We start from the raw sequence: 26,269 nt of genomic DNA on the forward strand, positions 1-26,269 counted from the left end.
ACGAAGTTTCTATCAACTCTTGTAACAGAGGTGGAGGAACATGCTGCAGATTTTCTGGGAAAGCCTCCCCTATTGGGGAGAAGTTACTTGGTTTATTCATAGCAACAAACTCCACCTCTGTGACTGAAATGATTATTGACTGAGGAAATATTAACAAAAAAGAGTAGTTTGTGAAAGGGATATTGATTCAGTTTGTAGAATCTAGGGTTTATTTGGCATCTTGGTGGCCCCATTCTTGGATCCTCAGCCAAGAGGGGGCATTTTTGAAAGAGCTCTTTCCTTCACAGAGCTCCATGTTGACTTGTTGGTACTTTTGTCCAAGGCCCAGAGAATCAGTAGACCCTATTACACAGCTTCTTTGTGCACTGGCATAACTGTTGCCTTTTCAATCTCTCTTTGCTTAGACTTGCAGTGGTATCCTCAATGTAAATACACTGTTTTCAATTTCCCTTACTGGCTCTCTGTATTTGTGTATACATCTCTATGTGCTTCTTTTTGTGGGCTGCCTATATACAATACTATAATCCCACTGGCAAGGGAAGAGATGTACCTATTGCCTGTTGAATGTGTTGTATATAGAGTATATAAGTCACATTCTTTTTTTCATAGCAAATCCTGTATTTGAAAAGCTGCAGCCTTGACATGTTAAGATGTTTCATAAATTACATAGTCATAATCATTTGGCTGAATAGTTGAAAGGAAGGTGAATGGTGCCAGTTTTATAGTGAGTTTTCAGATATATGTAATTTGACTTAAAACTAAACAAAAACAATACTCATCTGAGGAAGAAGCAGTTTGGAAGTTAGGCTGCAAAGAGAAAGATAAGCATACTTTATAACTCAAGGCCAAAGTGTTGGTTGTTAAATCCTATATCATGACTTACCTATATCCTTCCATATGTGTATTTGTGGGTAAGAGGTGAGTGTACCTGGTTTGTTACTCAGAGATATGGAAATGATATAGTGGGAGCAACAAAAATCCCAATTTGTCACTTTGTCTCTCAAGAAGTCTCCAAATACACCACTTAATTTTGAAGACAGTGGTCACCAGTTAATCAGAAGAGCCAAAAAATCAGGATATTGCTCTCCAGATCTGGGTAGAGAACCTGAAATCAGCCTTCCTTGCCATTGAACTCACCCTTTTCTATTAACCACTATGTTGTTGTTTTTTGCCTTATTTCAATAATGCTTTAGTAGCTACATATATTTAGCACCTGAATAAATAGAAAGACCCATTTGTTTATTGTCTAAGGTGCTGATGTCATGATATTGATGACCCCAATGATTCATGATTCAAGGCCAAAGTCACTTCTAGTCAAACACTGAAAGATGCTGAAAAGCAGGTAGGTGAACTAATCTCCCCCTTTTGATTTTCATCTCCACATTCTACCCTCAGGTATATTCCAGGACTAAATACCATTTGTTAATGGAGGCCTGCAGTGGATACAGCTAACACCAGGAATGGGATTCCTTTATTTTCTGAAAACTTAATTTATTAGACTGAAAAATCCACAGGCCTGCTCTAGTCAGCTAGGCCACATACTAGACATATTATACTTTTACATGAAAAGCCATTTTGGCACAATATACACTGAAAGGAAGAGTGTGATCCTAGGCATGCTCTTTATTTTGCCCTCTGTCCTTTTCGACTTCCTCATCCTTTCTCTGATCTGCTTGACTCTGATCTAATCTCCCAATAGCCCTCTAGGGGGCCCTTTGTAATTATCTTCTCTCTGCTCTATGTCATGTACTTATGGCACTGAAATGCTGTGTGTCACATGGTGAGAGGTAGCATTGACCACAATGGGCCTGAAAGAAAATACTGGGGGGCCAGCTGTTTCCAGACTCATGGGTAGAAGGGCTGCTCAAACAGCTGGGACAGCCTGAGGTTGGAAAGGCCACAGCGGATGATAAGGCAGAGAGCTTCTGTCTGGGCTTGTTGCTGAGATGGTCAGCTGAGGGAGACAGCTGTATGTTCAGTGGTCCTGAGAAAATGAAAACTCAGACTGGTCTGTCTTCATTCAGGAGACAGAATTATGTTAAGGAAACATGGGCACTACGGTTGCCAATAACACCTTAAAATTTTATAGCCCCTCTCTTCTAAAGGAGTCAGAGGGCTCCTATGTTTTATGTCATTTGGCCTCACAAACAACCTCATGGACTTAGGAAAGGTAAATATTGAAGACCACGTTGTACACATTGATTCCACTCCCTGGGCCTCAGAGTTTTCAAACTAAAGTGAGAGTTTAGTTTAGAGCTTATCTCTAAGGTCTTTTCCCACAATACAGTAACCGTTTCCATGATGGTAACATTTTTCATATGGAGGATCTGAGTCTCAGATACATTAAAACGAGTTGCCCAAAGCCACCCTGTAAATCAAGGAGGGTGATAATTACAGGTCAATCCCTGATCCTTTCCCTTAGCTTGCCCTATCAGTGGTCTATTTGAGCACTGAGGTAAGGGGGACTCTTGCTTCTGAATGTACGAAGCCCATGTTTACCTATTCCACTTAGCACTCTCATTTACTTGACCACCTTCCCAACCCACACCCCTCATTGATCAGCAGGGCCTTTAACCTTTGCCCTGGGATCCATATCTTGTTTGACTACAGCTCTTTTCCTGTCATAATGTGTGGCTGGATATAAGGTCATTGCTACCCTTAGCAAAATCTGGAGTCAGTGTTTCAGTTACATCAGCTCAGACAGTTTTGTGGCTCTGGGTGTGGCAGAACCATTCAAAAACATCATATTGTGAGTTGCCCACAAAAAGCAAGGAGAGCTTCGGGGGGAAAGGGCTACCAGAAAGGGAAAATCAAGAGATGATGAGTTGATAAAAACACATGGATTCAATTGTCAATCACTATATGGCAAAGAGCTAAGATTACTGAGATTTCTTTGGAGTTACGGGTTAAAATGACATTTCCGACTTTGATAGGGCTTTAGCTTGGGGAGAGGGCTGTAGGGGAAAATGAAAAGCTTTATCTAAACAGGTTCAGCTTTTGTAGTAAGAAATTTAGTTTAAGAAATGTTGTAAGCTGAGTACTCTGAAGGAATAAATTCAGAGAACTATATTCCCCATATGATTCCTAGAAACCAGTAGAAATTTGACTCAAGAAGGCATGAAAGAAGTGATTTGTGGTGGTATAACAGCCATCTTGGAAACCGAGATGGACAATTTGTCCCTACAAGGCTAAGCACTTGGAGAAGACTCACTGGAAGTTTCTATCTGAAGAAATCAATGAAGCAGAGTAGGGTTTTAGTACATATGATGGTTGAAGGAACACCCAGCAGCTTCCATCTTTTGATGGATCCATTTGTTAAGTCTTTGGCTTATGCTCTAGTACAGGGATTTGTTGGTTACTTTTGGGCAAGAATTTCCTGAGGTTCCCAGGGTCCCTGTCTATCTTATCACAGTAACTGTCTCTTTTACTTACTTTTGTCCTATTACTTTTATCCTTTTTTCATTTTCTTATTTTGAGATTAAATTCATTTATCATTTATCAAAATAATCCATGGACATTGGACAGATTTAAAAATACAGAAAAGAAATAATCGGCATTTGGCTTTGAAAATGATTTATGTTTTTATTTTGAATAAGTAGAAAAATACCGAAAAGCATGGAGAATCAATGATATAACAAACACACCTGGATCTCTACTCAGAATTGATAAACAACATTTCTTGTGTGGTAAGAACACTTAACATATCTACCTACTTAACAACTTTTTAAATGTACAATACAGTATTGTTAACTATAGGCACTATGTTGTTTAGCAGAGCTCTAGAACTTACTTATGTTGCATAACAACTGTTACCATTTTTAACATTGTTTGCTTTAGATATTTTTCCAGTGGGGTAAATAAAACGTTACAGACAATTTAATTTCTGTCCCCTATTTTCAGCCCCATTCCTCTCCAATCATTCTCAGAGGCAAAGATGAATTTGGTATGTATTCTTCCATTTCATTTTTATACTTTTACATGTATGTATGTATGTGTGTGTATATAGTTATATGTAAAATTATGTTTTTATTAATTTACATAGGTAATATCCTAATGTATATATCATTCTGCAGCTAGGTTTATTTTCTTTCATTCAACATCTTGTTTGGGGATGTATTCTATTTTCTTTTTACATTTCCCTTTTCCACTGTGTCCTAGAGCCAATAACATGTACATTACCTTTTCAAGATATTTTGTATGATAATATATAATCATGTTGCAGGTAAATTGAAAATCCAATCAGTGCTGTCTGGTGTATCTCAATGGTTAGAGCATCAGCAGACACACTGAAGGGTAGAGGGCACATACCTGGGTTGTAAGTTTGATCCCTGGCTCCAGTAGAGGCACATGCAGGAGGCAACCAATGGAGTGTCTCTGTCACATTGATGTTCCTCTCTCTCTCCACCTTCCTTCTCCCTTCCATTCTCTAGAAATCAATGGAAAAAATATCCTTGGGTGAGGATTAACAACAACAACAAAAAGAAAACAAGAAATAAAAGAAAATATCCCACCAATTTATAGTTATGGGATCAGAGAGCTCAAAGTCCTACTGTAGACTTCAATTTGCCAAAACTCTATGCAGCTCAGCCAGGTCAGTAATTTGGCTATAAAATATTGACTAATACCTCCTTGTCAGTCTACATTTTATGAAGGAGTAACAGAGGCCCAGAGAAAGAAATTGACTTAGCAAGGGCACATGTCCATTTAATATTGTACTCAAAAGTCCCGTCGCCCTGTTCTGTATGTGAAACCTTTCCATAGTAAAAAATGAACAAAATAAAAGAAAAATTGCAATTTTTATTATAAAAATTATCAATATTAATAAATTGTGGGAAATACAGAAAAATAAAGAAATCAAGGACTGATCATTTTCATATTTTGACCTTCTTATCTATTTTCCTGTACATTATTTGTTTCTATGGTTATAACTTATCTTGCTTGTCTCCTCTTAACACTATAATGTCATAATGCAGTTTTCGAAAGGTAGATTTGTACATGGAAATCTTCCCAGTGAATAATTTTTAAAGCACAATTTAGCTATTTAGCCACATCCACCAATGGTTGTTAGTGCCAATTCTATGCCAACAGAAATTACCAATTTGTGGTGCAGTGAAGAAGGAAATTTATTCAGTGCAAACAGCTCAATTGTGGTACAGCATGGCTATGAGAATAGCATGGCTACGTAACAGCTTAATAGTGTTACAGCTCAATTATAAAGCAGTATGGCTGTAAAACAGCATGGCTATAAGGAGGCCTTGGGGCTAGGCGACCCTGGGGAGAGACCTCTGGGGAGAGGCCCCTCTCTGGCTAGACAGTTCTGATCTGCTCTGCTTGCTCTGCTCTGCTATGCACCAGTTCACTCCATTCTGTCCTGTGCCAGTTTGCTCAGCTCTGTTGAGACACCTTTGGTGTTTCAGCTCCAGCTGAGGAAGCCACAAGTCTTCAGCCTTTAGTGGAAAGGAAAAGTGCACTCTTCAAGCCAGAGGGGGAGCTGACTTATATAGACAGATGTCCCTGCCCTTGGTTCCTGATTGGTACATCCTTATGCAAATGAAGACCCCAAATACTCACAGTTTGGTCCAAAATGCACTGCCCTGATTGGTCAGAATGGAGCCACTCTGATTGGTTGGTGACGATGTTGATAGAGATATAGCTACACAGCTCTAATTGGACAGGGAAAGTCTCAGACCTGTTGTTTGAAACAATTTCAGTAGTTTCCTTATAAGGGTTGGATCAGATTGCAAGAACACAATATAGGCAGGCAGTTCAGTGTGTGAGGCAGAGGTTTCAGTGCAGGATCCTCACTGAAGTGCAGTTTTTATGAGAGGCGACTATTTAGAAACAATTGCTAGGCTCTGCTTTTAAATTTGAGCCCATTTGGCTATCAAGAGTCCTTCTCAGTAGGTATTTTCTTTCTCAGAGCCCACACTTCCTCCTTTCAATAAGAACCTGTTGACAAACATGGAGGGAAATTGTGGTGTGATGGATCATTTATATTCTTCATGTAATAATTACTAGAGTTTTTGTAGGTGGTTTTAACTATTTGGTTATACATCAATAGTTTAACAAATATATTGAACAAATTAGAATAACAAATTGCAACCCAGACCTTAAAATAATTCCAAGTATAGTTGGGAGCCAGCTGAAAATGTCAGCAAATGTAAATCTCAACCAGCCATTGACACTAGAAGCAAAACTGGAAAGCCCCTAAGGTATTTGGTAAGATTGAGGAGTTTGTTTTTTTCTAATTCTACCTGGGAAGAAGTATTTATCCAAGAACATCAGGCTGTATTGGCTATGGTACAAATGCCTCTTTAGGCTGTGAGCACATAACCAAGGCTGACTCTGTTGTTGAGGACTACTCATGATCAGGAGTATAAAGATGTTTGCTGGGCTCAAAAGGCTCTGGCTGTTGAGTGATCAGTTTGATTGATGCCTCTAGTTAGGTTTCACATTATATCTAATTAAGCATTACCAAGGCCACCTTATGAGTATACAATTCTGAGAAAACAATTGCCCTTATCTCCTAAGAAACTCCTGTCAAGTCGAATTCCACAGAGAAACCACACTAGTTATCTTCATAAACAGATGGATCCTCATCAGGATAGTAATCTACTATTGATAAGGCCCCTTTTTTCCTCTGATGAGAACTTGAAGGGGTCGGTGTTATCATTTTGAGGATAGTAAAAGAGGATGTCAAGTGACCCAAAAGGCATTGCCCAATCAGTCTCCAACTGTCTATACCAGTGGTCGGCAAACTCATTAGTCAACAGAGCCAAATATCAATAGTACAACGATTGAAATTTCTTTTGAGAGCCAAATTTTTTAAACTTAAACTATATAGGTAGGTACATTGTTATTAACTTAATTAGGGTACTCCTAAAGCTTAGGAAGAGCCACACTCAAGGGGCCAAAGAACCACATGTGGCTTGCGAGCTGCAGTTTGCTGACCATGGGTCAAATGCCAAGGCTGATTTTTGTATGCCCAGACAAAAATATAATCTGTGGGGGCACAAAGAATGCCTGCAAGAGTTTGTTCATTTATTTATTCATTAACAGGAAGGGAGGTGAGAACATTTCTCAACCAGGACTCAAGTCTGGTTTGAACATCCCTGTAGGAGTTCTTTCCAGTGTGTTTGAATATTGTGGTGTGAACATTTAGGTTTATGACAGTGTGGGCTGTTTCCACTCACAAAGGCCTTACAAGGGGTAGTTCCACAGCAGTCAGGGTTGAAATAGGTGCAACCAGATGTAAGGCATTTAAGATATCGGTAGTGATATGACAAGGGGTGGCTAGTGACTAACTCAATTGTGGGATATGGTTAGATTTCACCTAGGGAGAGTATGTCTGATGCATAGGGAAGGTTTAGGTAGGCAGAAGGGAAAGGTGGAACTCCCTTTTACAATTTAACTTAGTAAGTTTCAGAAGGGGGAGCTCTGCTGAAATCAATGGTATAGTTAGGGGCAGTTGAGAAATTGCTAACAGAAATATCTATAGGGTCATCAGTTTTACCAGAGGCAGAGGCAGGCATTGGATGGCAATCTAACATTCAGATAGCTTCCAGGAGGAAAGTAAGGTTTGAAATCATTGTATCATAATACTTTTATGCCAAAGTCTCCCATTTACAATGGTTGAAACAACAACAACAAAAGAAAGTACTGTATAGTTGAGGATTAAATGATATGATATAACTAGAACATACAACCTAAAACACAGGTGAAGTGACAAGCTTATTATGAAAGAATTAAAATCATTAACATACCCAGGAAAATGACAACTAGGAAATAAATGTATGGATTATGTGGATCATATATAGCTGAAATTGACTTCACTGGCCCAGTTTTGTACTCTGGAAAAAGCCATCTGCTTCTGGTGCAATCTGCTGTTTATCTGAGTGGTTGTCTGCTCTGGATAACTTTAATTTGAGGTCTCCTATAGACTGGAGTGTTCAATCAGGTGAATGAAGTGCAAGTGTGGGAGCCTTCTTAAATGAAAAATATATATTTCTTTTAACTTTTCAAGTCAGGGATTAGTTAACAATACCCAGCATGGTCCCTGTCAGTGAGGCTGAAGGGGGTCCTTGTGGCGATGTCTTTTTTGATGGACCATATATCCAAGTTATAGGCCAACATGTTTGGTGTTTTCATCTCCCAGAAGTGCACTGTGAAAATATTGCTCTATAAACTTTCAGTAATTTCAAGAGCCTTTATAAGTTCTTTACAATAAGTTAAAAAGTCTTTTTAATAAGGAAGGTTCACGTGTCACTTGATATAGTTTTATATGTCTTCCAGTAATGATTTCTAAAAGGGGACAATTGATGCTTCCCAAAGGGAATAAATCTTAAGTTAAGAATAGCAAGTGAAGGGCTTTAGGACAAAGTAGATTGAATAAATCAATAAGTTTTACCAATTGAATTTTAACTCTTTTTTCATTTGTTATATAAAATCAGAGGACTGGATGGTAAGTGCAATGGAAATGATGCAATATCAGTTAAAATTTGCATACCTAGTATAGAATTTATCTAGTAAAATAGGTTTCCCAATCTCTGTGGGATGCTGTCGGGATTTTTCAAGCAGAAAAAATGCTTTCTAGAACTATTTTAGTAACTTGCTGAGGTTATAGCCTTTTGATGTGGGAATGCTTCTACCCAATGAGAATATATACAAATCATCATTAGTGCACTTTTATTTTTATGGAATATTTGGATTGAAATCCACTTTTTAAAGTTCAAATATGCTTAATTAGTTTCATTTCTCCCTTTTGTAAAGATTTTCCTATTTTAGCTATCAATTTGTCTACTTAAACCTTTATAAGCAATTATAGAAAGTCAAATGGTTAGAAGCAAAATTTAGCTTTTTAAATGTAATAGCATACCAATAGCTTAGAAAATTATTTTCCCTTTTTAAAAAATTAAATTTGTTGGGGTGACATTGGTTAATATTGTTATATAAGTTTCAAGTGTACATTTCTATGATACATGATCTGTATGTTCAGCTTCCCTAGCTATTAGGTAAATGCAAATCAAAACTGTAATGAGATAGCACATCACACCTGTTAGAATTGCTATTATCCACTCTTGCTCTTTTAAGAGAGAAAGAAACCAAAATTCTTATTCTGCATCAGTGTACTTTTGAATTAATTTAAATAAATAAATCTGTCACAATCTAGGTTTGACCATACATAAGATTTTTTCTATCAATATTCTTTCTCAATAAACCTTCCACAATTTTCACAAACATTCTGAAACGTTCATAAAATATTCAGCTTTTGTCCTATCTTTTTATCTTTATTATTCTGGGACAATCACTTTAAAACAAAATTACTTTTTATCCCTCAATAAATATTTATTTTGATTCCTCATACCTTCTTTTACCCAACACACATCTTATTATTTATATGCAATTATTTCAGTCACACCTTAATTAGGTTTTGTCACAAGTGTCTGGATCTTAATCTGAGGAAACTTTCACCCTTTTAAACTTGTAAAATAACACATTAAGGTCTCCAAACTTATTACCCTGGTTTCCCATCTAGTCTTCTAGCTCTGAACCTCAAGGAAAGTGGACAGCTGCATATATTTAAGAAAATCGACATTCTTAGCTCATTTTTATTTATTAAAGATTAATCATAGATTATGTACACTTGAAAAGCAATTGCGTTAGTTTCTGTTATTTTTTCCAATTTGTACGAGCATCATTTGTTTTAATCCAATTAAACAGGGCCCATTTACAATCTAAATTTGAATTTACAAATCAATTTTTGGCAATGCCATCTATTGGTAGGAACATATAGTATTTATAATATGCATACATAGACATACATAAACACACAGATAAAACAATACAAAACTCCAAAGAAAAATTATGGATTCAAATATGTTCTCTGGCAGATGAACTAAGTTGAGGTTTTGCTCAGATGGCCAAAGATTTTCATGCTGCAAGAATTCTTTTAGGCGGCAACATGGTATCCAGTAGGACAGGAGTGAGGGAGTGTCAGTGAGTAAGAGAGTAAGAGGATAGTGTGTGTATGCGGTGTGTGTGTGTGTGTGTGTGTGTGTGTGTGTGTGTGTGTGTGACAGCTAGATCTCACAGGAATCTCAGGGGCTGGTGGATCAGGCTTTTCTGGACAAAGAGCTCCTGCTACCTCTACAGGCACTTCACAGGCAGGTGCATCTCTGACACAGAAACCACACCATCTTGAAGAGGAGAACAGTGGCGGTGTGGAGGGCAGCCTCACCAACACCCAGACTGGCCTTGGACACCACAACAGACCCATGCAGTGAGCTGCATGCAAGTGGGACCTCACAGGAGACCCTTGCCATGGGAGCCAGGACCTGGAGGACATCCACAACACTTGCACAGTCAGTTCGGGGATGAGTCACATAGTCAGACAACCTGTGAAGAGACGCTATCCACAAACAGAACAATAGCATTCAAGACCTAACTACAACAGGAGAAACCAAATAACTCAAGTAGGGGGCTTTCCTAGAACACCTAGCTTAGGAGAGCTGAGAGACTGCACCACTGGGTCCCACAATACACTTACTACATAGGACCACACCCCCAAAAGATTGGTGGCATAGCAGTTTGGTCTAGACAGAAACAAATACAAAGGAACAGAAAAAATAGGGAGACAAAGTAATAATCCCCAAATGAAAGAAAAGGTTGGAATCGCCAGAAAAGAAACTAAATGAAGTGGAGGAAAGTAATTTGTCAGATAAATAATTTAAAGTAATGGTTATAAGGATGGTCAAACATCTGACTATTAATAGCAATTCAATGAGAATTATAAGGAGCTGAATGAGAAATACACCAATATAGATAAGAATTGAGAGGAAATGAAGAATGACATAGCAACAAAAAGATCACAATGGGAGGTTTCAATGGTACACTAGAAGAAACTGAGGACCGAATCAGTGAGTTAGAAGACAGGGGAGGAAAAAAAACACAATCAGAGCAGCAATTGAAAAAAAAAAATTAAAATGTAGGAGGAGAGTTTAAGGGAGCTTTGAGACAACATGAAAAGAAGCAAGATTCACATAATGGCGGTGCTAGAAGGAAAGGAAGCTGAGCAAGGAATGGGAAACCTGTTTGAAGAAATAATGACAGAAAACTTCCCTGACTTGGGGAAGAAAAAGGTCACACAAGTTCAGGAAGCACAGAGAGTCCCAAACAAGATGAGCCCAAAAAGAGCCACACCAAGACACATAATAATTAAAATGTCAACCATTAAAGACAAAGAAAGAATCATAAAGGCTGCAACAGAGAGACAGAAAGTTACCTGTACGGAATCTCCCATTAGATTACCAGCTGATTTATCAACAGAAACACACAATACCAGAAGGGAGTGGCATGAAGTATACAAAGTAATGAAAAACAAGGGACTGAATTCAAGACTACTCTATTCTGCAAGGCTATCATTCAAAACTGAAGATGAAATCAGGAGCTTTGCAGACCAAAAAAAGAGCTAAAGGAGTTTATTACCACCAAATCAACATTACAAGAACTCCTGAAGAGACTGTTGTATGCAGAAGAACTAGAAAGAGAGGGAGGAACATAAGCATCCTATATAATAAAAGACTAATATGCAAATTGTCCCCACAGGCCGGAGTTCAACTGACTGGAAGTTAGATGTGTGCTGACCACTAGGGGGCAGCATGGAATATGGTGGGTGTTGGTGATGTGGTGCAGGCAGTGGGCGGCAGTGGAGATGCTGCTGGCCCTGATGGGCTCCAACAAGAGCAGGACTACAGTGGGATGGTGGAGAAGGTGAACAGGCAGTGCCAGGCCAAGGTGGATGATAGTGGAGGCCCAGATCACCCTGCTGGTCACCCCACAGATGGCTATCAGTTGTGGTGGCGGGGGGCAGGGCTGGAGAGTGGGTGGTGCCAGGCCAAGGTGGGTATGAGCGGGGGCCCCAGTCACCCCACAGTTCAACCCTGATGGCTGGTCATGAATAGGGACCCTACCCATGCACACATTTTGTGTACTGGGCCTCTAGTAAAGAATAAAAATGGTAACAAACAAGTACTTATCAATTATAACCTTAAACATAAATGGATTAAATGCTCCAATCAACAGACATAGGGTAGCTGAATGGATAAGAAAACATGACCCAAATATATGCTGTCTATAAGAGACCCATGTCAAAACAAAGGACTCATAAGGACTGAAAGTGAAGGGATGGAAAAAAATTCTTCAGGCCAATGGAAATGAAAAAAAGCTGGGGTAACAATACTTATATCTGACAAAATAGACCACAAAGTGAAGGCCATAACAAAGAGATAAAAAGAAAGCCATTTCATAATAATAAAGGGATTGATAGAACAAGAGGATATAACTCTGGTAAACATATATGCACCCAATACATGAACATTCAAATACATAAAAATAAACTTCTGGAAGATATCAAGGGAGAGATGGACAGCAATACCATCATAGTTGGGGACTTTAATACCCTATTGATATCACTAGATAAATCTTCTAGACAAAAAATAAACAAGGAAACAGCAATCCTAAATGACTTAGTAGATCAGATGGAACTAATTGACATCTTCAGAATATTTCACCCCAAAGCTACAGAATATACATTGTTCTAAAATGCACACAGGGCATTTTCAAAGATAGATAACATGTTAGGACACAAGCTAAATACAAGGAGATTGAAATCATATCAAGCATCTTCTCATATCACAATGGCATGAAATTAGATATCAACTATAATAAAAAAATTCAAAAGCCATCATACACATGGAGGCTAAATAGCATACTATTTATGAAAGAGATCAAAGAAGAAGTAAAAAAAATCCTGGAAACAAATGACAATGAGAACACAACAATCCAAAATCTATGGGACAAGGTGAAAGCAATCCTGAGGGGGGAAGTTCAAAGCATTACAGACTTACCTCAAAAAACAAGAAAAAATTGTAATAAGTTATCTAACCCTACAACTTGAAGAAATAGAAAGAGAGTAACAAGAAAACCCAGAGTGGGTAGAAGTAAAGAAATAATAAAGCAGAAATAAATGACTTAGAGACAAAAAAGAAATACAAAAGATCAATAAAACCAAGAGCTGGTACTTTGAAAGGATAAACAATTTTGATGAGCCTCTTGCCACACTCACCAAGAAACAAAGAGAAAGGACCCAATTAAACAAAAATCAGAAATGAAGGAGGTGAAGTAACAACTGACCCACAGAGATACAAAGGATCATAAAAGAGAACTATGAATAACTCTATTCCAACAAACTGGAAATGTTGATGAAATAGATATATTTCTAGAAAAATACAACCTTCTAAAATCAATTAGGAAGAATCAGAAAACCTTAATGGGCCAATAACTACTGATGATACTGAAGCAGTAATAAAAAAAACAAAAACAAAAATGGGAAAAACAACTTTCAGCAAACTTAAGCACGAGTCAGGACGGCTTCACAGGGGAGTTTTTCCCAACACTCAAAGAAGAACTAACACTTATCCTCCTTAAGCTATTTCAAAACATGGAAGAGGAAGGGACACTTTCAAGCTCTTTCAATGCAGCCAGTGTTTTCTAATCTGAAAAGCAGATAAAGACACTACAAAGAAAAATAATTACAGGCCAATATTCCCGATGAACATAGATGCTAAAATCACCAACAAAATTTTAGTAAATAGGATCCAGCAATACATTAAAAATATAATAAATCACGACCAAGTGGGATTTATTCCAGGGATGCAAGGCTGGTAAATGTGATATAGCACATTAACAGATTACAAGACAAAAATCACATGATCATATCAACTGATGCAGAAAAAGCATTCCACAAAATCCAACACTCTTTTTTCATAAAAACTCTCTGCAAAGTGGGAATAGGGGATCATACCCCAACATAATAAAAGCTTTATATGACAAACCTACAGCCAACATCATACTCAATGGGCAAAAGCTAAAACCATTTCCCTAAGAACAGGAATAAGACAGGGATATGCACTTTCACCACTACTTTTTGACATAGTACTGGAAGTGTTAGTCATAGCAGTCAGACAACAAGAATAAATAAAAGGCATCCAAATTGGAAAGGAAGAAGTACAATTGTCATTATTCACAGATGATATGATACTGTACATAGGAAACCATAACTACTCCATCAAAATCTAGTAGATTTAATTAATGGAATTTGGAAACATAGAAGGATATAAAATTAACACCCAGAAATTTATAGCATTTTTATAAACCAATAATGAACTCTCAGAAAGAGAAACAATCCCATTTACCATTGCAACAAAAAAATTAAGATACTTGGGAATAAACTTAACCAAAGAGGTAAAGGTTCTGTATTCTGAAAATTACAAGACTTTGTAAAAAAGAGATAGAGGATTACATAAACAAGAGGAAGAATATACTGTGTTCATGGATTGGTAGAAAAACATCATTAAAATATCCAAAGTACCCAAAGCAATCTGTAGATTCAATGTAATCCATATTAAAATACCAATGGCATATTTCACACACCTAGAACAAACTCTCCAAAAATTTATATGGAATAAAAAAAGACCTCAAATAGCCACAGCAATCTTGAGAAAGAATAACAAAGTTACAAGAATCAGAATATGGGATATCAAGTTATGCTGCAAAGCCACTGTACTCAAAACAGCTTTGTACTAGCACAAGAACAAGCATATAGACCAATGAAATAGAAAAAAGAACCCAGAAATCAACCCAAGCCATTATGCTCAATTAATATTTGACAAAAGAGGCAAGAGCATACAATGGAGTAAAGACAGTCTCTTCAATAAATGGTGTTGGGAAAATTGGACAGATACATGCAAACCGCCCCCCCCCAAAAAAAAAAACAACCCAAAAAAACCCTAGATCACCAATTTACACCATACACAAAAATAATCTCAAAATGGGTAAAAGACTTAAGTGTAACACATGAATCCATAAAAATCTTAGAAAAAACCATGAACATCAAAATCTCAGACATCTCTAGTAGCAATATGTTTACCAATACATTTCCTAGGACAATGGAAACTAAGAAGAAAATAAACAAAAGGGACTACATCAAAATAAAAAGCTTCTACACAGCAAAAGAAACCATCAACAAAATGTAAATGGAGCCCACTGCAGTGGAGAACATATTTTCCAATGATACATCTAATAAGAGGTTAAACTCCAAAATTTATAGGGAACTCATACAACTTAACAAAAGAAAGAAAAACAACCAAATTTAAAAATGGACAAAGGATAAGAGTGTTGAAGATGGAGGCATAGGTAACGCCTATACTCACCACCTACAACAACCACATCAAAATTACAACTAAAATACAGAACAACCATCACCTAGAACCACTGGAAAGCTGGCTGAATGGAAGTCCTACAACTAGAGAAGTAAATAAGAAAGCACACTGAGACTGGTAGGAGGAGAAGAGGCACAGAACGGGCTGGGCTGGTCTGGCACCCACATGTACCTCCTTTTTAATTAGGAGGGAGATTGTTTCTGCAGAGGCTGCACGGAGGAGCAAGGGGCCTCAACCCCACACCAGATCCCCAGCCTAGGGTCCCAGAGCTAGGAAAAGAAGCCCCTACAGGCAGTAAGAACTATAGGCTGTAAAAACCAGTGTGGATTGGGCATCAGGGACACAGAGGCTGTTGGAGACCCAGCTGTCCCTTTTAAAAGGCCAGGAACATGAACTGAACTTACAAGGTCCTGCTTCCTCTGAGCTCCAGGGCAGTGCTCTGGGGAACACAGACATATATGAGGAGGAACTGTATTGTCTGTCATAGGGGCAGGAACTCGTGAGCAGCTTTCTCCTAGATGGAGGTGCTCACAGGGATCATTGTTCCTATGCTGGGACCTGCCTGGTCTGATCACAAGGCTGACTGGCAGCCATTTCTGTTTTCTCTGTCCTGGTGATTCCCTAAGATTCTGCCTTATCCAATTTACAGCCCTAGTCAAACTGTATGCAGCGGCTTTTGCATACGAATGGCCTATCCTTGCTCAGGCTAAAATCTCTCAAAACAAGCTTCAGTGGGGTCAGGGAGCCCCAAACCTATCAATAAAAAGCCCAAGACCTGGCACCAGCACCAGCTTGCCATGCTTCATAGCTGGGCCTTATCTGGGCACTTCCAAACCTGATAAAAAGAGGAGGAATCTGCAGGTCTCTCTGTAGCCCCTGCTATGTGGCCCCAGGCAGTGGCTGGCTTTGCACCTCCCTGGAGATCCAAGAGCCAGTGTACCCAGTAGTCAGTGTCAGACCAGATTACAACTCTACACATCCATAAACGACACACTCAAGGGGAAGACTCAGTGAGCACCAAGGCCCCACTGATGCAAGCCCTGTTCCATAGGGGTGTCTCTTGTACATCAACTCTCTCACTGTAGTCTCAGCAGGTTCTCACAGCCAGTTGGCCTGGAGTTCAATTCCTCTCAGTGACACCAACAGCAAAAAAGACTGAACTGCAACAAGACTGGTCACAGACCACAAAGGGGTGCATCTAGAGCTCCCACCTCAGGTGACTGGGGAGGCTGAACCACTGGGCCCTATAGAACACCTACTACACAAGGAAACTCTACCAAATCAAGGAGACATAGCAGCTCTACCCAATACATAGAAAGAAACACAGGAAAGCAGTCAAAATGTGGAGACAATGAAATGCATCACAAATAAAAGAAATGGAAGAAAGCAAACTACTGGATATAGAGTTCAAGACCATGGTTATAGGGTTACTCGAGAATCTTCTAGAAACCTATAAAAAATGAAAAAGGACCAGTCAGAAATTAATCATACACTGACTGAAATAAAGAACAATATGCAGGGATTCAACAGTAGAGGATTCTGAGAATTAAGTCAATGATTTGAAATATGAGGAAGCAAAAAACACCCAACCAGAAGAGCAAAAGGAAAAGAGAATCCAAAAATATAAAGATAGTGTAAGAAGCCCTTGGGACAACTTCAAGCATATCAACATTTGCATTATGGGGGTGCCAGAAGAAGAGAGAGAGCAGGATATTGAAAACCTATTTGAAAAAATAATGACAGAAAACTTCTCCTACCTGGTGAAAGAAATAGACATACAAGTCCAAGAAGCACAGAGTATCTCAAACAAGAGGAACCCAAAGAGAACCATACCAAGACCTATCATAATTAAAATGCCAATGGCTAAAGACAAAGAGAGAATCTTTTTTTTAAATATGTTTTTTATGGATTAAGATATTACATATGTGTCCTTAAACCCACGTTACCCTCTACCCCCCCCACCCCCCGCTCATGCCCTCACCCACCCCCCTGTTGTCCGTGTCCATTGGTTAGGCCTATATGCTTGCATATAAGTCCTTTGGTTGGTCCTTCCCCCTTACCCCCACCCTCCCCTACCTTCCCTCCAAGGCCTGACAGTCCAATCAATGCCTCTCCGTCTCTGGATCAGTCCTTGTTCATCAGTTTATGTTGTTCATTATATTCCACAAACGAGTGAGATCCTGTGGTATTTATCCACTCTCCAGTTCCATCCATGCTGTGACAAATGGTAAGAGTTCCTTTTTCTTCTTCCTCTTCTTAAAGAATACCTTTCAGCATTTCATATAATGCTGGTTTGGTGGTGATGAACTCCTGTAGCTTTTTCTTATCTGTGAAGCTCCTTATCTGACCTTCAATTCTGAATGATAGCTTTGCTGGATAAAGTAATCTTGGTTGTAGGTTCTTGGTATTCATCACTTTGAATATTTCTTGCCACTCCCTTCTGGCCTGCAAAGTTTCTGTTGAGAAATCAGCTGACAGTCATATGGGTATTTCCTTGTAGGTAACTGAGTTTCTTTCTCTTGCTGCTTTTAAGATTCTCTCTTTGTCTTTTGCTCTTGGCATTTTAATTATGATGTGTCTTGGTGTGGTCCTCTTTGGGTTCCTTTTGTTTGGGGTTCTCTGTGCTTCCTGGACTTGTAAGTCTATTTCTTTCACGAGGTAGGGGAAGTTTTCTGTCATTATTTCTTCAAATAGGTTTTCAATATCTTGCCCTCTCTCTTCTTCTGGTACTCCTATAATTCTGATGTTGGTACACTTGAAGTTGTCCTAGAGGCTCCTTACACTATCTTCATATTTTTGGAATCTTTTTTCTTTTTTCTTTTTTGGTTGGGTCTTTTTTGTTTCTTTGTATTTCAAATCTTTGACTTGATTCTTGGGATCCTCTTTTCTGCTGTTGGATCTCTGTATATTATTATTTATTTCAGTCAGTGTATGCTTAATTTCTAGTTGGTCCTTTTTCATATCCTCGAGAGTCTCACTAGATTTATAGAGGATCTCACTAAATTTATTGGCGGTTTCCATAAAATTCTTGAAAAACCTTATGAATGTGTCCTTGAACTCTATATCTAGTCGTTTGCTTTCCTCCATTTCTGTAATTTGTGACCTGTTTCTTTGTCTCCACATTTTTTATGCTTCCCTGTGTTGGTAGAGTGGTTTTGTGTGCTAGGTGTCCTATAGGGCCCAGTGGCTCAGCCTCCCCAGTTACCTGAGGTGGACACTCTTGGTGTACCCCCTTGTGGGCTTTTTGCACAGTCTTATTGTAGTTATGCCTTGATTGTTGTAGGATAACTGGGAGGAATTGACCTCCAGGCCAATTGGCTGTGAGAATCAGCTGTGTCTGCAGTGGGAGAACTTCTGTGCTGAAGACACCCTTCAGGGGCAAGATTTGCTTCAGTGGGGTTTTGGTGCTCATTGAGTCTGCACCCTGAGTGTGTCCCTTATGGATCTGAGGAGTTGTAATCTGGATGGTCCCCCTCTGACCACTGGGTACACTGACTCTTGGACCGAAGGAGGTGCTAATCTAGCCTCTGCCTGAGGTTACACAGCAGGAGCTACGAAGAGAACTGCAGGTTCCCTTTCCTTTTTTGGAGTTTGGAGGTACCCTGATGAGGCCCAGCTGTGAAGCAATTCAAGCTGCTGTGGGGCCTTGGGCCTTCTCTTGGAAGTTCTGGGTCTGTCTGGCCCAGCTGCAGTTAGGTAATTTTCAGGTAGCAAAGGGCCAGGGCATTCATATGCAAAAGCCTCTGCTGCGGCCTGGGTGGGGCGGGGTCTCAGGGAATCAAAGGGCGGAGCAAGCCGCTATGGCGGATTCTCAGCCCTGCCCTAAGGGGCCCCACGTCTGAGTGTCCGGGTAATTGCTGCAAGCACCTCTGAGGGAAAGCCGACCTCAAGTTCCAAGTTCTGCCCGCTTCCAGACAGTCCAGTTTCTCCCCGTATGAGTCCTGGGTCCCCAGAGACTTCCCGGAACCGGAGTTCAGAGCAGTTGGGAGCTTGTGACTCCCTCCTGATTCAAAAAGACAGCCACGTCCCCAGGTGCCAGCCCCTTTCTGCTCGCGCGAGCCTCGTACCTCTGCACTTTACTTCCGCAGCTCCTCTGGCTCTCAGCATGCTTTTCTTTCCTTCTAGTTGTAGAATTTCCACTCTGCCAGCCTTCCTGTAGTTCTGGATGATGTCCGTTTTGTCTTTATGTTGTTTTTTTTGAAGTTGTTGTGGGAGGCAGCAATTTCCCGGTGTTTATCTATGCCGCCATCTTTACAGCCTCGATATATATGACCTGATGCAGAGGCGGGAAAACGGGGAACATGAGGTCAGCAGTCCGCAGACGGGGCTTCTACACTCGGCCCTGACACTTCCTTGTCTCAAGAGAGAATCTTAAAAGCAGCAAGAGAAAAGCAGTTAGTGACCTCCAAGGGAATGCCCATAGGACTATCAGCTGATTTCTCAACAGAAACTATGGAGGCCAGAAGGGAGTGGCAAGAAATCTTCAAAGTGATGAATAGCAAGGACCTACAACCAAGATTACTCTACACAGCAAAGCTATCATTTAGAATTGAAGGTCAGATAAAGAGCTTCACAGACAAGAAAAAGCTAAAGGAGTTCATCATCACCAAACCAGTATTATATGAAATGTTGAAGTGTATTCTTTCAGAAGAGGAAGAAGAAGAAGATAAAAAATATGAACAACAAAATGGCAACAAATCCATACCTATCAACAATTGAATCTAAAAAATAAAATAAATGAATAATAAATCTAATGAACAGAACAAACTCATGAATAAAATAGAATAAGAGGCATGGAATGGAACAGACTGACAATTCTCAGAGGAAAATGTGGTGGGGGTCAGGAAGAGATTAAACAATGATTGTATATGCATATATGCATTATCTATGGTCACAGGCAATAGGGTGGCAAAGGCCTTGGGTGGGGTGGGAACTGGGAGGAGGGGGACAATGAGGGGAAAAAAGAGGGACATCTATAATAATCTCAGAAATAAAGATTAAATAATCCTATATAATAAAAAGCTAATATGCAAATGATCCTCACGCCATCACACCATAATGGCTGAGGCACTTAGCACTGGGGAGAGAGTAATGGGGAGCAGCCAGGCTGTGGCTCAAGAGAGGGCCAAGTTGCCCATCTCTCAGTCCCAGGCGTCAGTGGCTGTGCCTGAGCCTGAGGCCCAGGAGAGGGACAAGCTGCATGCCCCATGGTCCCGGGTGTCAGCATCTGGGGCTGCAGCCTAGGAGAGGGACAAGCCACCCACCCTGCAGGCCTGGGTGGTAGCAGCTGGATCTGTGGTCCGGGAGAGGGACAAGACACACACTCTGTGGTCCTGGGTGCCAGTGGCTACGCCTGAACCTGTGGCTCAGGAGAGGGACAATCCACATGCCCCATGGTCCCCACAGTCCCAGGCACCAGTGGCTGTGCCTGTGGCCTGGGAGAGGAACAAACCAAGCACCCCAAGGTCCCCGATGCCAGTGGCTGCATCTGCACCTGTGGCCCAGGTCCTGGGTGCCTGTGGCCATCCAGAGGGAGGGAATCCTGGGTCTTCGGTGCAGGGCGAGGCAGAGGCAGTTAGGGGCAATCAGGCCAGCAGGGGAGCCATTAGGGGCAATCAGGCAGGCAGGTAGGCAGGCAGGCAAGCGGTTAGGAGCCAGCGGTCTCAGATTTCTAGCGACAGTCGACATTCCCCAAGGGGTTCCAGGTTGGAGAGGGTGCAGGCCACGCTGAGGGACACCCCCCATGCATGAATTTCGTGCACTGGGCCTCTAGTAATAATAATAATAATAATAATAATAATAATAAATCACACATAAAATGGACAAAGAACCTAAAAAGACACTTCTCCAAAGTGGACATACACAGGTCAAAACGCATATGAAAAAGTACTCAGTCACTAATTATTTGAGAGATGCAAATCAAAATGACAATGAGGTACCACCACAACCTGTCATAACGGGTATGTATCATCAACAAATCAACAAATGACAAATGTTGGCAAGGATGTGGAGAAAAGGGGACCCTCATATAAGGCTGGTGGAAATTCAGGCTGGTGCAGCCTCTGTGGACAACAGTATAGATTTTCATCAAAAAATTAAAAATGCAAGACCTATTTGATCCAGTGATCCCACCTCTAGTAATATATCCTATGAAATCAGAAACACCAATCAGAAAGAATATATGTGCCCTGACTGGTTTGGCTCAGTGGATAAAGTGTCAGCCTGCAGACTGAAAGGTCCCAGGTTCGATTCCAGTCAGGGGCATGTACCTTGGTTGCAGGCACATCCCCAGTGGGGGGTGTGCAGGAGGCAGCTGATCAATGTTTCTCTCTCATAGATATTTCTAACTCTCTATCCCTCTCCCTTCCTCTCTGTAAAAAAATCAATAAAATATATATTTAAAAATAAGAAAGAATATATGAACCTCTATGTTCATAGCAGTGCAAGTAACAATAGCTAAGATTTTGAAACAGCCTAAGTGCCCATCAGTAGAGGAGTGGATTAAAAACTGTGATACATTTATACAATGGAATACTACACTGCTGTAAAGAAGAAAGAACTCTTACCATTTGCAACAGCATGGATGTTCCTGGAGAGCATTATGCTAAACGAAGTGAGCCAGGCTGAGAAAGAAGTATCACATTATCTCATTCACATGTTGAATCTAATGAACAACATAAACTGATTAACAAAACAGATCCAGAGACATAGAAGCTTTGAACAGACTGTCAAACTTCTGAGGGAAGGCAGGAGAGGGTGGGTGGGTGGGAAGAGATCAACCAATGAATTTGTATGCATATATTCATAACCAATGGACATACATTAAAGTGGTAAAGGCCTGGGGTGGGTGGTGGGGGCATGCTGGAGAGGTCACTGGGGGAAAAGGGGGACATATGTAATACTTCCAACTATAAAGATTAAAAAAAATTCCTTCAAAGCTGTTTTAAAACCAAGGAATGTCACTTTGTAAATCATATCTGTAAATCCGGTGTGTGATGTATACCTGAAACTAATATAGCATAATATTGAATATCAACTGTGATTGAAAAATAAACACTTTTTAAAATTAAAATAAAATAAAAAAAATGCATTCTATTGTTTCTGAGAAGTTTGAGATCCTCTCCTTTAAGGCTTCATCTTAAGGTGGACTTATGAACAAACGCATACAAAAAATAAATAGAAATCCAGGTGTTCACAATAAAATTGGAAAGCTCAGAAAGTAAAGAAACTGGCCACAAAAGGCCTGAGTTTTAAAAGTAGCAAGCAGGTTTTACTTGTAAAATATTGAAAAATGGCATCAGATGGCTGCAGCCTATCTAGAGACAAAGAAGATTGGGGAGGAAAAGAAAAGGTATGGAGGGTAGGTAGGGTGGTAAGTAAGGTGGGGAGTCTGGTAGTTGAACAATCTTCTGAGGATTTTCAGTAAACCTGGTTTTATAGTCACAAATACAAGGGTTAGAGGAAAAGTTTTCCAATAATTTACCCAACTTAGAATTATTATTTCCTAAGGGAGGCAAATAATAACCTCTTAATTGTAATTAGAACTCTCAAGTTACCAATTTAAAAAAGGCTTCCCATTGATTCTGGAAGGTACCTTATTTTCTTCATTCTAAATTGAGCATTCAAAAAAGCATTGGGGCCCTAACCGGCTTGGCTCAGTAGATAGAGCATCGGCCTGTGGATTGAAGGGTCCCAGGTTCAATTCCGGTCAAGGGCATGTACATTTGTTGCGGGCACATCCCCAGTAGGAGGTGTGCAGGAGGCAGCTGGTCGATGTTTCTCTCTCATTGATGTTTCTAACTCTCTATCCCTCTCCCTTCCTCTCTGTAAAAAAATCAATAAAATATATTTTTTAAAAGAAAGCATTGGGGTTTCAAAGGAACTCCATCTTGGCCAACAAAACTTGAGATCATCTCGTTTGATTTTCCTCCAGATGCCTAGCCGATTGCAATTCTCTGGACCATAATTTTGGTACATGTAACCAGCCAAAGTCCCAGATGGTGGCTGATTGGCATGTGAAAATTTAGAGCATGGGTAACCCAATTTTCCCTCCTTCTTATGGTGATTTTGCACTCCTCCCCTTCCCACCAAGTGCACATTAGTGTTAGTATCCTCACAAACCTTATACACAAGGCCTAGTCCCAACCTGGAGGATATCCTCCCCAGTATCAAACATGATGGAGGAAAGCTTTCCTGAAGGACACCCTCCCTGGTGACAAACATGACTGAGGGATACCCCTCTGGGCACCAAACCCAAATCATATGTAGGGGTCCTCTTGTTCCAAACATATGAACCGAGGTCACCTAAACTGAATAAAGCCTCTGAGACCTCAACATCAAGTATGGGACCTCTTGGATCTGAGAGGACTTATCCAAGATCCTCAGGTACCACTTGGAAGACAACTTGAGCACAGGGGTTCATGCAGTTGCAAAATGCATTGGTTTTAAGAGAGTGTCAGGAGACCAGGTCATTGCTTCAGAGCTGCACATTCGACACCATGGAGTGCCAAGCAATGATTTTTGTTGCCAATTTAACACCAACAGGAATCTCCAACTTGGGGTGCAATGAAGAAGGAAACTTTATTCAGTGAAACATCTTAATTGTGATACAGCACAGCTGTCAGAATAGCATGGCTGTGTAACAGCTCAGTAGTGTTACAACTCAATCATGAAGTAGCATGGCTGTGAGGAGGGCCTGGAGTGAGGTGGTCCTGGGGCAAAACAGCCCTGGAGTGAAACCCCTCTCCACTGAGGCAGCTCTGCTCTGCTTTTTGCTTTTCTTTTACATTCTGCTCTGGATAGGTCTGCTCCATTCTCATTGACTCAGCCATCTCCTGGGGAAATGCAATCTTCAGTCTTTGGTGAATGTGTGTTCTCCCAGTCAGAGGGGAGATAACTTATAAAGACAGAAGTTCCCACCCTTTGTCTTGATTGGTTTGTCCTCATGCAAATGAGGGCTCCAGTTCTTGCAGTTTGATTGCTCCAAGAGGCACTGTCCTGATTTGTCAGAATGGAGCCTCTCTGGTCAGTAAAGATGCTGATGTGCAGCTCCAATTGGACAAGGAAAGCTTCAGTTTTATTGGTTGAAACACAATTCCAGGAACTATTTTATAAGAGCTGGCTCACGTGGCAGGAACAGTTCATTGTAGTTTGTGTCAGAGGCTCCTGTTTAGAAATGGCTTGTAGGCTCTGCTTTTCCATTTGATCCCAGTTAACCACCAAGAGCTCTTCTAAGTAGGTATATTACCTGTTAAGGTCCACAGACATTAACATCACATAGGCAGGGACTTGTCTAGAGAAGGAAACAGTAGCATAACATATTCCCCAGAAAGTTTGCTCAGATCTTGTTTTTCTAAAAATCAAAACCTAGTTTGGCATTTCCAGGATTTCTGCTCGTGAAGTTATCACTCAGAACAGGTAAAATGTGCGCTGAAATGACTTGGTGTGTGTCCAAAGGGTGCCTTGATAGACTCCTCCACCTCCAAATCAAGGGTATGGAGATTACCTTGAGGCCCATAGGGAGCCAATTTGGGGGCTTCCCAGCTCATAGAAACTGTCCCTGAGGAAAAGACAGTCATTGTTTTCCCCAGTTGGGGGGTGGCATGCTCAATTTTTTTCAGAGCTAGAGCACAAATATGATGACAATCTTATAGACTTCTTCAGCATTTCTATGAGAGAGAGAGAGAGAGAGAGAGAGAGAGAGAGAGAGAGAGAGAGAAAGTTACACCACTTAAACACACTCTCTCTCTCTCTCTCTCTCTCTCTCTCTCTCTCTCTCTCTCTCTCTCTCACACACACACACACACACACACACACACACACAATACAATATTGACTGAGTTAATTGCAATACAGGCAAAATGGCATTCTACTATCAAGACCTTCTGGAACAGAAGGGTGATAGTTTATCATTCTAAATAGTTCAAAATATTTGAAACAACAAAGTGCCAAGATATTAAGCTACTTGCTCAAGACACATAGCAAAAAAAGCACAATTCTGAGATTAAAAAACATAATTAAACAAAAAGAAAGCACCAATATTCTTGGTTTTAGATCTTAAAAAAACAGACTTGGCCCGCTGAAGATCATCATACTTCTGCTTTAATCCATTTAATTCATTGCTAGCTTGCCCTTTCTACCTTTGATTCACTTTGCATTGGCCAAATGTCAAGTTATAGTAGTCATTCAGAAGTGCTTGACAGGTTCAAAAGTTAAGGTGCTGGCTAGAAAGGCAGGAGTCACACTAAGGAGTAGCAGCATCTCAACCCTATGCTCTTTCAGGGCTGGTGTGTGTGTGTGTGTGTGTGTGTGTGTGTGTGTGTGTGTGGTCACACATGCCTATGCATCAGCAAATTAGTAAGGACTGCAGGATTGGGAATTTTTAAGATTTTAAATTGAAATAATAAAACAATATTCTAAAAAGAACCCTTTCCCTAGCCAAAATATTTTTTTAAATTTAATTTTCAATTACAGTTGACATTCAATATTATTTTTTATTATTTTCAGGTGTACAGCATAGTGATTATACAATCATATACTTTACAAAGTGATCCCCTTATATTTGAAGTACCCAACTGGCACCATATAGAGTTATTACAATACTAGAGGCCCAGTGCATGGATTCATGCACCGGTGGGGTCCCTTGGCCTGGCTTGCAGGGATTGGACTGAAACTGGCTCTCCAACATCCCTCAATGGGTCCTGGATTGCAAGAGGGCGGTTCTTGGGTAAAGCACCCTAGAATCAGGCTCCCTCCTCTCTGGTTCTAGGTGCCTCACCTGAGAACCACAGCTGCCAAGTCACCGCAGCTCAGCCGTTCCTGCATTGAACATCTGCCCCCTGGTGGTCAATGCATGTTTTAGCTACCAGTCAGATGGTTAAATGGTCAGTCGGTTGACCAGTCGCTTAGGCTTTTATATACATACTAGTGGCCCGGTGCACGAAATTCGTGCACAGGGGAGGGTGTGTTCCTCAGCCTGGCTTGCACCCTCT

The 26,269-nt window shown here is 40.4% G+C and overlaps 1 protein-coding gene across 2 annotated transcripts in view; it reads left to right on the plus strand.

Annotated features, from left to right (window-relative positions):
* The window catches only part of NEXMIF (neurite extension and migration factor), a 536,136-nt gene that overhangs the window by 11,628 nt on the left and 498,239 nt on the right, over positions 1-26,269 (plus strand). The window contains exons 2-5 of one of the 2 annotated variants that reach the window (XR_013995431.1): positions 1,252-1,342; positions 3,600-3,686; positions 3,901-3,943; positions 4,431-4,761. The gene's annotated coding sequence lies outside the window, so the exon portion shown is untranslated. Of the gene's footprint in view, positions 1-1,251; positions 1,343-3,599; positions 3,687-3,900; positions 3,944-4,430; positions 4,762-26,269 lie in introns of those variants that run through there. The other variant, XM_081080800.1, reaches the window with a different exon arrangement.

This window comes from Myotis nattereri, assembly GCF_964212035.1.
Source record: "Myotis nattereri genome assembly, chromosome: X".
Taxonomy (NCBI): domain Eukaryota; kingdom Metazoa; phylum Chordata; class Mammalia; order Chiroptera; family Vespertilionidae; genus Myotis; species Myotis nattereri.